Raw genomic sequence first — 12,169 nt, 5'->3', positions numbered from 1 at the left:
GCCCCCAAATGGATTCAGAGCCATCAGCTTCCCTTTTCCCAGGAGAAAACTGGTCCCACAGTCTCTGAGGAGACTGGAATGGCATTAACTGGGATGTAAAGCGACAGCCAAATGGGGATTAGGAAGACAGGCAGCAGGAAGGGGGGATGGCCGATCTTGTAAATTTGAGCCCTGCAAATAAATTCATTAAGTCTAGGATATGCTCGGGGTGCTGGTAAGGCATATAAAGGAGCAGCAGACAAATAAATCTAGCCAGTTGTTTGAAGGAGAAGAGCTAATGGAGGAATTTTTCTAAAAGGAACTTTAACTTTTTACTGAATGCAATAACACTAGGCATTATCAATCAGCTGACTATAATTTTACAATTTAGCCTGGAATTTGAACTGCCTGCAGGAGATTGTACCTTGTGGGTAATAATAGGTATGCATGGTGAATGTTGTATAGCATATTTCCTTAAAATATATAGCGGGCTACTTTGGTAACGAATATGTTTATTTGCAGAGAAAATTACGATTATGGTGTGACTCAGCATGGAGCAGGCGCTGCTGGTTGTCTAACCAACAGCTTTTCCCCATTTTCCTTGCTAGTCAAGGAAATCCCACTGAGTTGGGAGGGGGTGGCTAGATTTCCACTCTCCCCCAAGTGACAGGGTTGAGAGTGACTTCGCCCTCCCCCCAGGATCAAAGGGAAATCCTCACGGGCCTCAGCCAATCCCAGTGACCCATTCCCCTCGCTGGAGCTACTTCAGGGGTGGGTGTACTGGACTGTCTGCTGCCAGCATGGTACCACTATTTGCCTCTAAGTCGAGGACCTGTGCTGTCCAGAATGACCATCTCTGCCCTGTTCCAGCTCATTGCTCGCAAGAGGAACTCGGGTCAGGATTTGCAAAGAGGACGGTGTTATTCCTCTAGAGATAGTTGTAGCTGCATGGGTGGGCAGATGAGAAAGTCCCCGCAGCTTCCTGGCACAAATGTAAGGAATTACACACTTAGGTGTTTGAGGCTAAGGTTGTTCAGGGTCAGCTCCTCTGATCTTTAAGGATAGAGTTTCTAAACTCTGCTCCCCTGGCTCTCCCAGGAGTTGTGGGAGATTCTACGATAGGTCTGTTAGATCCAGGATGCATCGAGTGGCTTTAGTTTTCCATCCTGAACCCTGACTGATACAGTGGCCAGGGGTCCAGTATTGACCAATAGGCTGGAGTGCTTTTCTTTACCTCTGAGAAGCAGACTGTAGGAGAGACAGCCCCTATCTGCTGCCTCTGGATGACGTGGCATTTGGATGTGATGCCTGGTACAGCTGTCACCATTTGCTGCCCGCCTGAAATAGAGCCAATATGCATGTAAAAGGAGAGCCGAGAGAAATGCCCAGCAAGAGGAGCTGAAGTCCTGATGTACCTGCAGCCAATGGCTTTCTAATTGGCACAGACATATTCTTTAAGGAAGCAAATGTTAAGATAGTTTGACAGTGGCTGCCGTGTTTTCTGAGGATGAGACATTATAGAGTGATTCACACCTGCTCTCCAGCCTTTTCTTCTTATATTCTTCCCCCACCCCAGCAAATGAATATCCAGATAATCTCTGTCTCAAATGTATCACACACCTTTGAAATATCTATGTGAATTATTGGTTTGCATTGGCATATGTGTCTACAATATTATTGCACCTTTTTTTTTCAAACTCCAATTACACTTTAAAAGACTTATACTGCCAAAGCATTAGTATAATCCTATCATTTTGAATTTCTTCTTGTTTTACCCATACACATTCAGTCCTCACTTTGCAGGATAGTGCAGGAGCAAAAAAATGACCCTGAAAGCTGAATCTATACCAAGCAATCTTAATAATTAACAGGAAAAATTACAACTGTTGCATGAAAGTTTTTTCTAAAATACTAAAAACTCTTACTTTCATTTATAAACATATGGGGGTACTTTAAAAATGGTAAAAGTTACATTTATTTGATACAATGTTACTTAAAACATTGGAAACATTGATTAAATGTTCTATTTCTTTGAAAAATTTGAGTCGTTTGAACAGTGCTTATCTTCAGAGCATCTTTTCTCTGCCTTGGCAAATTGTCATGTCATTCTAAGTTTAGAGCAGCTTCTAACATTTTATCCTTTACACTTACAGTGTAAGTATAACTTTAGAGTTTTTTAAATATGAAAATTTTGTCCATGTCACTTCCCCTGAGACATCCTCCTTTTTGCCACACCACTCACTGATGATAAATTTGCCTTCTGGCTGTGTACCTATGTTTCTTGAATAGCTGCAGTGTCAACATTCTCACTGTAGAAACTTATGTATTATTTGCAACCCAAATAATCATGATATAGGAAGCATTATTACTATTATTGTTGTAAATTCCATATGAAAACTTCCTGGTGAGTTCTAAATCAGTTATAGTAGTAGCACTTGAAGAGAACTGTCCACAAACCTTGGGAGTCTGCCTCTGGACAAGCAAAAAAGCATGCTGTTATATGAATTCTCCCATCCTATTGAGTACTGACTTCCTAAAATGCCATTGTTCTTCCCCAGGACCCCCTTGGGTGCACCACAAGGCATTGTTTTGGTTTTGGAACCTATCTACCCTTCTGGGAAAAAGAAAAGAAGTCGTTTTTACCTGAGGAAAGCCAGCTGGGCACAAAGGAAATTTGTTTTGTGAAGTCGCTATCCATCCAGGCTAGCAATCAAGAGAATCTTATGGGTCAAGTGACAGTACCTTCCTGGATTACTGTGTTAAAAAGGACTTTCAGGGGCGCCTGGGTGGCTCGGTCGGTTAAGCGGCTGAATTCAGCTCAGGTCATGGTCTCGCGGTCCGTGAGTTCGAGCCCCACATCAGGCTCTGTGCTGACAGCTCAGAGCCTGGAGCCTGTTTCAGATTCTGTGTCTCCCTCTCTCTGACCCTCCCCCATTCATGCTCTGTCTCTCTCTGTCTCAAAAATAAATAAACGTTAAAATAAATAAATAAATAAATAAATAAATAAATAAAAAGGACTTTCAGACGATGTCTAGGCTCAACAGAAAAAAGCATCGCAATTGATTAGCAACGTCTGTTACAGTTAAGGGAGAGGAGAGTAAGGGTATCTGCTCTGGACAGGCCATTCCTAATCTAGAGGCTGCCTCTTGGTAAGGTCAGCCATCCAAGTCTGGCAGCATACGAAAACATATTTGATATCTCAGGGATGGACTCGCACCAACCAAATTCATAAGAAACTGATATATAAATCAGAAAGACAGTTTATTGACTTGATTTAGAAATGAAACTGCGAATGCGCACCTGTTATTAAATGGGAACTTGAATGGCATAATGAAGGAACTTTGGAGTCAGGCAGACCTAGTTTTGCACCACGGCAGCAGCTCTCAGTAGCTACAGGCTCGTCCATAGCATTCTGTTGATAAGGACATTGACGCTGTGTCTGGGGTCAGTAGGAAAAAATGTCCTGGTTAATTAACTATGTCTGAAGCGGTCAAAATGGGGAAAGTGGGAGTGGCTATTGTTGTTACATATTGTTATATGTTCCAGTTTTTAACCAGTGAATGCATGCTGGATTCCTGATAGGAGAGTCTGTTTTCTAGAATCGAAAAACTGCTTTGCGAACAAGGATATAAAAGATGTTTGCTGCAAGATTTGTATGGTTAGTATCACCGAGGCATCTTCACAGTATAAACACAAAGGACACATAAATAAGAAATGATGGTTTGTGGTTCTGGACACTCACTCTCCTGCTCAGAGCTGGAGAGAAAATGGTCACATTTTGTCTCCTATCTATCCTCCATTTTATATACACATTATAGACCAGTGCTGACCAACAGAAATATAATGCAAGCCATAAATGTGAACTATGTAGGTTATTTTAAATTTTCTAGTAGCCATATGAAAAAGTGAAGAGAAATTAACACCTTTTTACAAGGATTCGACCAGTTTTATTACCTCTATACCTTGTGTACATACCGTCATCTTTAGAGAATAATCTCTACATTTAGCTATTGGAGTATCTCTGGCCAAGGACTGGTATCTCAGAGGAGACTGGGGGCCTGGTCCCTCCAAGCCTTAGCTCTCTCTAGTCTTACTGCTGGGTGGTAGGCAGCAGCTGCCCAGCCTGGCATTTGTGGTTCTTTTTGTGGAACACTGGTCTCTCCACAACCACCGTTCTGTCGGGCCCTCAGCAAAGCTGAACCATTTTTCTACCTTGGATTCTTTCAAAGTTTCTCCTATAACCATAATTTTTTTAACTTGGAGAAAAGAACAGGCTCCTTTTTCTTCTTTAAACTGCATTTATGGCACCATTACTGGTTTTCCCTAAACCAGTGGTTCTCATACTTGAGTGAACATCAGCCTCACCTGGAGGGTTTGTTAAATCACTGGTCCAGCTCCAGAGTTTCAGCTTCAGTAGGTCTGAGGTGGGGCTTGAGCATCTGCATTGCTAAAAGTTCCCAGGGGATGGCAGTGCTGTGGTCCAGGAGCCACACTTTGAGAACCACTGATATTTACCTTTCATTTCAGTGCAGGAAGGAGATGAGAGGCTTTGGGTATCTGAAAGTGAAAGAATTTGGGGAAGTGAAAAGCATCAGGTTACATCTTTCCTCCAAAATAAGTCAAACCCAGTTCTGTCATTATTCTTTCCCCTGAACCAGCATCTTAGCATGCTCGAACACCTCCTCTTCTAAGATTTCTCCCCCAGTCTCCTGCTAGAGGCAGAGGAACGGGGCCTCTGTCTTTCACAGACCTCTTTTACAGCCCTCTATTGTTCTCTGATGTTGTAAGCATCTGGGCATGCATGTTGACAGTCATGTGCAGTAGGGCTGGAGACTTCTTTTGGCTAGCAGCACCCTCTCCCTAACACCAGGACCTCTCATAGAACTCTCTTGGCCAAAGAGTATTGAATGATTGAGTGAATGAATGATTCATGCTTGGAGAACAAGAAGAGGACTATTCACATGTTAGTTAAAACTTTCCCAAGTATCAGAGATAACAATGACACAAGAAATTGTTAAGAAAAAAAAAAAACCCAAAAAACAACAGACACACTTGGACCTCCTGAGAACTCATTACAACTTTAATATCACTTACATGGTGTCAATCCCACACAGTTCTAAACACCTATCATGGTTTTACAGACACAACTTCCATTTGACATAGATGCTGTTACTTGGAGTGATAGACTTGTAAGGCATGTTATTATGAAGAAAATGTTTTCGGTGCCCTTAAATCACTGGGTCTCAGGGGCGCTTGGGTGACTCAGTCGGCTAAGCCTGTGACCTCAGCTCCGGTCATGATCTTGTGGTTGGTGGGCTCGAGCCCCACATTGGGCTCTGACAGCTCAGAGACTGGAGCCTGTTTCAGATTCTGTGTCTACCTCTTTATGCCCTTCCCTCTGCTCATGGTCTGTCTCTCAAAAATGAAGAAATGTTTTAAAAAAATAAAAATAAACCCACTGGTCTCAGAGACCCTTCTTTTTTTTTTTAAACTTTTTATTTTGGAAAATTTCAAATATATATAAAGGTAAAGACGACAATACGATGAACCTTCATGAACGAATAATCTAGCTTCAATAATAATCAACTCTTGGCAAATCTTGTTTAATCTATAACTTCACTCACTTCAGTAATACATGTATTTCTTATGAAGCAACCCCCAGGGTATATCAGCTCATACATAAAAAGTTTCAGTGTGTATCTCTAATATTTGAAGATTATTTTAAGAATATAACTACACTGGGGTGCCTGGGTGGCTCAGGTTGAGCGTTGGACCCTCGGTTTCAGCTCAGGTCATGATCTCACATTTCATGAGTTTGAGCCCCACATCGGGCTCTAAGCTGACAGCACAGAGCCTGCTTGGGTTTCTCTCTCCCTATCTCTCTGCCCCTCCCTGGCTTGTGCTGCCTGTCTCTCTCAAAATAAGTAAATAAACTTAAAAAAAAAAAAAAGAATATAACCACACTGTCATTATCACATTTAATAAATCCTTAACATCATCAAATATTAAAAAAAATTTTTTTTAATGTTTATTTATTTTTGAGAGAGACAGAGTGTGAGGGGGAGAGGGACTGCGAGAGGGAGACACAGAATCAGAAGTAGGCTCCAGGCTCCGAGCTGTCAGCACAGAGCCTGACGCGGGGCTTGAACTCACAGTGAGGTGACCTGAGCTGAAGTCGGACGCTCAACCGACTGAACCAACTGACAATTAAAAAGTCCTTCTTTTTAATTGTTGGGTTCTCATTCTTTCCCTTTTGGGTTTTTAATTATTATTATTATTATTATTATTATTATTATTATTATTTTATTCTGAGAAAGAGATAGAGAGCAAGCTGGGGAGGGGCAAAGAGAGAGGGAAACAGAATCCCAAGTAGGCTTCATGCTGCCAGCGCAGAGCCCGACACAGGGCTCAAACTCACAAACCGTAAGATCATGACCTGAGCTGAAATCAAGAGTCAGATGCTTAACCAACTGAGCCACCCATGGACCCCCCTTTGGGTTTTTAAAAAAAAAAAATTATTTGCTGAAGAAACTGGGTTGGTTGTTCTATAAGGTTTCCCACAGTCTGGAGTTTGCATATTATATTTCTGTTGTACCATTTACCCCTATTCATTCTGTCCCTCTATAGGTAATAATTTCTTTTGAGATTTTTATATTTTATCCTTGCATTAAAAAACAAGAGTAAAAATGTAGCATACCATACACACTTTCTCTGCCTTGCTTTTTTTCACTCAATGTTATATCCTGGTGATCACTCCACCACAGTTTACAGAGGAATACCGCATTTCTTTTTTATAGCTGCATATTACTCCATCATATGTTACATAGCTTATTCAACCAGTCCTCTACTGATAGACGAGTGAACTGTTTGAAGTTTGTTGCTACTACACATGGTGCTGCAATGAATAGCCAATACTTCTCATTGTATTTTTGCCTGGGTATTTCTGGAATAGATTCCTAGAAGGGAAACTGCTGAGACAAAGGATAATTGCATTTGTAATTTTGCTAGAAATTGCAGAAGCTCTGCTTTTTAATTTAATTTAATTTAATTATTTTTTTAAAGTTTATTTATTTTTGAGAGAGAGACACACACACACACACACACAGAGTATAAGTGGGGGAAGGGCAGAGAGAGAGAGGGAGACACAGAATCCAAAGCAGGCTCCAGGCTCTGTGCTGACAGCTCAGAGCCCAACACGGGGCTCAAACCCACAATCCGTGAGGTCATGACCTGAGCCGAAGTTGGACACCTAACTGACTGAGCCACCCAGGCGCCTCCAGAAGTTCTGCTTTTATTTTATTTATTTTTTTTTTTAATTTTTATTTTTTCAACGTTTTTTATTTATTTTTGGGACAGAGAGAGACAGACAGAGCATGAACGGGGGAGGGGCAGAGAGAGGGAGACACAGAATCGGAAACAGGCTCCAGGCTCTGAGCCATCAGCCCAGAGCCCGACGCGGGGCTCGAACTCACGGACCGCGAGATCGTGACCTGGCTGAAGTCGGACGCTTAACCGACTGCGCCACCCAGGCGCCCCAGAAGTTCTGCTTTTAAATGCAATGTGTTTCCAGAAGTTTTGTTATAAAATGGATCCTGGAACAGATCCTATTTTAATTATCTATTGCAATATAACAAATCCTCCCCACAAGTAGTCGCTTAAAATAACACCATTTATTATTTCTCCTCATTGTGCAGTGTGGGTGGGGCTCCCCAGGGATGGTTTCTCTCTGTTCCATTCGGTTCACTGGGACAGCCTGGCTGAAGCTACAGAATCCATGGGACTTTATTCACACCTTTCATGCCTCAGCTGTATGGCTGGAATGGCTGGACGCTGCCTGGGCTTCTCTCTCTCCATGTGGTCTCAAGTTATCCACAATTCCAAGTTTCTTAAGCATGACAGTAAAACAGGAAACTGCAAGTCCTCTTAAGGTGTAGGCCTGGATTCATACGACTGTTACTTCTGCATTCCACAGGCCAAAGCAAGTCTCATGGCCATCCAGAGTCACAGGGAAGGAAAATAAACCCTACCCTCTGGTGGGAAGAATAACATGCGTACATAGAGATGAAAACAATTGTTAATGGCCATCTTTCAGGCAATCTACCACAGATCACCACTGCATATGCATTATATAGACCAAAAACACATGCCCTATTCTTATCTCCTTCAGCATCAGCAGAATCTGGAAAGAGTCCATAAAGGTGGTAAGTGAAACACCTTTTTATGCTGCAGTGTTAAGTGTGGGGCATGGTAAAGCTCAAGGGGACCCAAAGGGGAGATAACATCTATCAAGGAAAAGGGAGAAAGTCTTGCTTTGAGGCATGGTTCCTGATCACCTATCTAGAACATAAATCTACTAACAGCTATTATATTCATCCATTCTGTTTGTTTATTCAAGAACATTGTTCCAGGTTCAAAGAGTTCAAAGGGGTGAAAATAACAGACAAGGTCTTAGCTCTTGTAGTACTTACTTTCTAAATGGGGAAATGTAGAACATGGTAAGGGATAGAAAGATATGTAAGAGAATATCCTGCCCTTGAGGAAATTTCAATGTACAGTTGAAAGTGGGGATGATAAGTAATCATGACCTACCTAGAACCAAATAGAGATGATGGAAAGGCAAATACCATTTTGTACAAGTGGAGGGACACAAACACAGAGTACCTGCTCTGCATAAATAGCTACAACACTAACAGGACTGACCGCTGAAGTACAAATCTGAGGAAAGGAGAGGTTCAAAGGAAAATAGAGGAAAGGAGGGATCATTGTGGCCTGGGGAAGTCAGGGAACACTGCATTATGGGAGAGAGGTATTGTAGGGACCAGAGGCTTCTTCTGTGTCTCTGATGACATATTGGCAAGTCCCAGGGGTTGTTGTGTGATTAAAGGTTCTCACCAAGATGGCTTCCCTACAAGATGGCCTCCTACTACGTGCTGAGAGAAAGGGAAAGGCAAAATGGATTTTTCTTAAGGTTATTTATTTTAAGAGAGAGAGAGAGAGAGAGAGAGAATCCTAAGCAGGCTCCACACTGTCAATACAGAGCCTGATGCGGGGCTTGAACTCATGAACTGTGAAATCATGACCTGAGCTAAAAGCAAGAGTCGATCACATAAACGACTGAGCTCCCTGGATGCCCCCCAAATGGGGTTTTAAAATGCAGTTCTACATAAAATATCCTATTATTCAAAGGCCAAAATTGGGAGTTCTATGACAGATGTTCAAGGCCTTGTCCTTGGCTGTCATATCTACATGTTCTCCCTTGGTGATCTCACTCAGCTACATGGCTTTACATAGTATCGAAATGCCAATGACTCACAAAAGGACATCTTCAGCTCTGACATCTTGCCATACTCACATATCAACCATTTATAATCTACATACTCATTTGGAAGTCTAATAAGCTTCACATGGCCAAAATGGAATCCTTGATTTTCCCTGGAAAAACCCTGCTCCTCCTCCCGTTTCCCTATCACTTAGTGGCACCACCAGCACCAAGTTACTTAAGCCAAAACACTGGAGTCTTTCTTGACCCCTCTCTTTTTCTAACACGCCATCTCCAACTAATCAGTTGGTCCTGGTGTTTGTTCTACCTTCAGAATGGATCTCAAATTCAACTACTCAACGCTTCTTGCCCTGCACCAAACTACCATCACCTCTCACAACCTAACCCATCTCTTGCCTCCTCTCACGCTTCCCTCAGTCTATTACCTACATAGATATCAGAGTAAACTTTTAAAAAATAAAAGTAAGGTCATATAATATCCCTCATTAAAATCCTCCAATGGATTAAAAAAAAAAATCCTCCAATGGCTTACCATAGCAATTTCATTAAAATTCAACCTCCTAGCCTTGGCTTACAAGGCCCAATATTATTCTAGCCCTGACTCTTGCTTCAGCCTCACCTTACGTTACACTTTACCGCCCTTACAGCTCTCCAGCCACAATGACTTCTTTGTTTCCAAAACATGCTGAAGTTGTGGCTTTCTTGGGAACTCTACATTGCTCTTTCCCTGCCCCTCTTCTTTGCATGACTGCAAACTCTTCATTTTTTAGGTCTCCGTTCAGATGGCACCTCCTTAGAGATACCTCTCCTGACAACCTAATTTAAAGAAGCCCACAGTTAAAATTCACTAATCAAGGCACAGAGGGCACAATGATGAATAATATAACAAAGCTCTAGCTCTTGGGATACTTAACATTTTAAATGGAGAGAATGCAGAACATGGTAAGGAATATATTGTTACATGGTAAGGGATATATTATTGTTATATTCTCCATAGCATTGATCATACTCTGAAAGATATCTTAATCATCTTCCTATTTAGGTCCATCTCCCACTCTATTCAGTATACATTGGCAAAGGGAGATAGGAAAGGGTCTGTAGCTGTCTTACTCTCCATAATATTTCCAGCTCTTATGATGGCACTTAGCATATAGTTGGATCTCAATGAATATTTGTTAACTGTATGACTGAATGTGCTTGCGTATATTAAAAATTACAGAAGTAACATTTTAGTTATAAAGGAAGAATTTGTTATAGAAGAAAAACTGTTTATATACCCTTTATTCCAATCATATCCTTCTAAATCTTGACTTCCAATCCCACCCCAACATTATGCTGATGTCAAGAATTATTGGACCCCTTCATTACATTTGCCACCAGGGAAATGCACGTCAGCCTAATTACTCCACAGTGGTATGCATTTCCTAGAGGGCAACACACCTCTTTGCTTCCTGTAAAAAATGTGTTCTTTCAGGGCTGTGTTAAACATTGGTGCTCCAGCTACGGTTTCTGATAGTACTTTCTTTGTTCTTTGACATATGCAATCATGACCTAGCTAGAACCAAATAGAGATAATGGAAAGACAAACACAACTTTGTGTTAAGTGAAGGGAAACAAACACAGATTAGGGGATCTACTCTGCACGCTGTAAGATCTAACACAAATGACAATGAACCTGACTTAACAGTCTTACGCTGGGCAAATTATATAGTCCTTCATGGTTCAATTTCCTCTTTCTGTAACATCTGGATAATAGTGCTTATTCTTCCTGACTTCCTTGTGAAATATGCATTATTTTAGATCATAGAATTATGGAATGTTAGGCCCTCAGGTATCCTGGGAATCATCTAATCCATATCCAAATGTGGAAACTGAAGCCTGGTGAGGGTAAGTGATATACCTTACCTAAGCTCACAGCTAATTACTAGCATGACTGGAACTAGAATTCATATCTTCTGACCCTTAGACCAGTGTTTTTTGTCCTCCCCTACTGCAATGTTTGCTGTTGTTTAGCTTTTCCTGGGTGTCTGTATTATCTTCAAGTTAGTTCACACAATTCTTGGAGATAGTGATAATTTGTCTCTCCCACAGTGCTTCCTTGGTTATATATATAAATATCTATTTAAAAAAAGGGGCACCTGTGTGGCTCAGTTGGCTAAGTGTCTGACTTTGGCTCAGGTCATGGTCTCACAGTTCGGTTCATAAGTTCAAGCCCTGCATCAGGCTCACTGCTGTCAGTGCAAAGCCTGGTTTGGATCCTCGGCCCCGTCTCTCGCTGCCCCTCCCCCACTCTCGCTTTCTCTCAAAAATAAATTAAAACACATTAAAAAAAGAGTAGTTGCCATCCCTCCCTGTCATAATTAGCTGTAACTTTCCAGCTACTTCCCCTCATTCATTGAAAATTTTAGCAACTGGTTCACTACCTTTCTTTCCATGTGACTCATTTAATTTCTTGGTGACTTCAATAAGCTCATAAATGAACTATATGACACTCTGACCACTTAGTTTACTGAACTCTTCACCTCCAATGAGATTTTTCTCCACCCACCTCAGCCATCCATTCTCATGGTTATGTATTGTAATTCTAAATCTTGATTTTTAAGCATTCCATTGTTTGACTACTGCCTCTTGTCTTCCAGTTCACTTATTATAATAGCCTGACTCCAACCCTTCTGCAACCCCATCAGGAGCTCTGATCCTTTGGCCCCATCAGTGTTTCAACTGTCCCTTCCTCTCCTCACTCTCTTCTTCATCCAGCCTAGAATCCCTGGTCATTCACTGCAATCAGTCCTTTGTGTACATCCACAACTCCATTGCCACTTTCTTTATCACTTGCCTGGAAAAATGCCAATCCTGGTTAAAGCCAACTCTCTACCTATCTTGTCCCTACACCTAAGCAGTGGAAAAAAC

General features: G+C 41.6%; 1 long non-coding RNA gene across 2 annotated transcripts in view; it reads right to left on the bottom strand.

The window, feature by feature from the left end:
* LOC109258784 (uncharacterized) overlaps positions 1-12,169 on the bottom strand; it is a 76,595-nt gene that overhangs the window by 53,154 nt on the left and 11,272 nt on the right. For both annotated transcript variants that reach the window (XR_008422596.1, XR_008422599.1), the window contains exons 2-3: positions 4,345-4,536; positions 1,214-1,317 (exon numbers count right to left, since the gene is read on the bottom strand). This is a non-coding gene — a long non-coding RNA (uncharacterized LOC109258784). The remainder of the gene's footprint in view (positions 1-1,213; positions 1,318-4,344; positions 4,537-12,169) is intronic.

The sequence above is a fragment of the Panthera pardus genome, unplaced genomic scaffold (assembly GCF_024362965.1).
Source record: "Panthera pardus isolate Hobbes unplaced genomic scaffold, ASM2436296v1 HiC_scaffold_16, whole genome shotgun sequence".
Classification (NCBI taxonomy): Eukaryota; Metazoa; Chordata; class Mammalia; order Carnivora; family Felidae; genus Panthera; species Panthera pardus.
Note: the sequence above shows the minus strand (reverse complement) of the source record. Positions and strands in the feature narration are given on the sequence as shown.